Source organism: Pseudorca crassidens, chromosome 12 (assembly GCF_039906515.1).
Source record: "Pseudorca crassidens isolate mPseCra1 chromosome 12, mPseCra1.hap1, whole genome shotgun sequence".
In the NCBI taxonomy this organism is placed as follows: domain Eukaryota; kingdom Metazoa; phylum Chordata; class Mammalia; order Artiodactyla; family Delphinidae; genus Pseudorca; species Pseudorca crassidens.
The window spans coordinates 56672910-56674839 of NC_090307.1; the positions used below are offsets into that span (position 1 = coordinate 56672910).

The following is a 1930-nucleotide window of genomic DNA, read 5'->3' on the forward strand; positions in this document are numbered from 1 at the left end:
TAGATGTCATTGACTTCTATCTTACTGTATTTGATTAATACTGTTTTTCCGCTAATCTATAACCTCCAAAAGGCAGGGATCATGTTAGTTTTGCTCGTTATTTTATCTTTCAGGGCCTAGAATAGTATCTAGCACACAGTAGGTACTCATTAAAGAGTTGTAGAATTAATGTATAAAATAAAGAAGGATAAAAGAAATTAACATTAAAACTAGGCCTTTGGAGATACGTTCGGTAGATTACTCCTTTCTGCCCGTGGACACCGCCGAGTAAGCATCGTTGATGTCTGCCCTCGCTCCACTGCCGTCATGTCTAAGTCAGAGTCACCCAAAGAGCCCGAAGAGCTGCGGAAACTCTTCATCAGAGGTTTGAGCTTTGAAACAACTGATGAGAGCCTGAGGAGCCGTTGTGAGCAGTGGGGAGCGCTCACAGATTGTGTGGTGACGAGGGATCCAAACACCAGGCGCTCCAGAGGCTTTGGGGTTGTCATGTATGCCACTGTGGAGGAGGTGGATGCAGCCATGAAGGCAAGGCCACACGAGGTAGATGGAAGAGTTGTGGAACCAAAGAGGGCCGTCTCAAGAGAAGATTCTGAAAGACCCGGTGCCCACTTAACTGTGAAAAAGATTTTTGTTGGTGGCATTAAAGAAGACACTGAAGAACATCATCTAAGAGATTATTTTGAACAGTATGGGAAAATTGAAGTGATTGAAATCATGACTGATCGAGGCAGTGGCAAAAAGAGAGGCTTTGCTTTTGTAATCTTTGATGACCATGACTCTGTAGACAAGATTGTCATTTAGAAATACCACACTGTGAATAGCCACAACTGTGAATTAAGGAAAGCCCTATCTAAGCAAGAGATGGCTAGTGCCTCATCCAGCCAAAGAGGTCCAAGTGGTTCTGGAAACTTTGGTGGTGGTCGTGGAGGTGGTTTTGGTGGGAATGGCAGCTTTGGTCATGGAGGAAACTTTAGTGGTCGAGGTGGCTTTGGTGGCAGCCGCGGTGGTGGTGGATATGGTGGCAGTGGGGATGGCTATAATGGATTTGGTAATGATGGAAGCAATTTTGCAGGTGGTGGAAGCTACAATGATTTTGGCAGTTACAACAGTCAATCTTCAAATTTTGGACCCATGAAAGGAGGAAACTTTGGAGGCAGAAGTTCTGGCCCCTATGGTGGTGGAGGCCAATACTTTGCCAAACCCCGAAACCGAGGTGGCTGTGGTGGTTCCAGCAGCAGCAGTAGCTGTGGCAGTGGCAGAAGGTTTTGATTACTGCCAGGAAACAAAGCTTAGCAGGAGAGGAAGCCAGAGAAGTGACAGGGAAGCTACAGGTTACAACAGATTTGTGAGCTCAGCCAAGCACAGTGGTGGCAGGGCCTCGCTGCTACAAAGAAGACATGATTTAGACAATACTCATGTGTATGGTCAAAAAGACTCGAGGACTGTATTTGTGACTAATTGTATAACAGGTTATTTTAGTTTCTGTTCTGTGGAAAGTATAAAACATTCCAACGAAGGGTTTTAATGTAGATTTTTTTTCTTTTTTTTGCACCCATGCTGTTGATTGCTAAATGTAATAGTCTGATCATGACACTGAATAAATGTGTCTTTTTTTAAACAAAACAAAACAAACAAACAAAAAAACTAGGCCTTTGACTAAGTAGAGCCTTCCCTTCACTAATAGAAAATTAAGACAGGACCTCCAAGTCTGATGAAGGCATTCCTTAACAAGGCCCAGCAGAGAGTACTAGCACTTTCAATGGCAAAGCAAGGAGAAGATTGAATAATTGTTTAAATTTAAAATACATTTCACTGTCATGTCTTTGCATATTATGTTCTGCCTGGAGGTCTGCATTGTGAGATTTTCATAATGAAAAAGGAGGAAATAGGTGTAATAGAATACACAGTGGCACAGAGACATGAACTCTTC

At 43.0% G+C, this 1930-nt stretch overlaps 1 pseudogene; it reads left to right on the forward strand.

The window, feature by feature from the left end:
• The first annotated feature begins 306 nt into the window (after nt 1–306).
• Nucleotides 307–1598, forward strand: LOC137204133 (heterogeneous nuclear ribonucleoprotein A1-like; annotated as a pseudogene).
• The last annotated feature ends 332 nt before the right edge of the window (nt 1599–1930 follow it).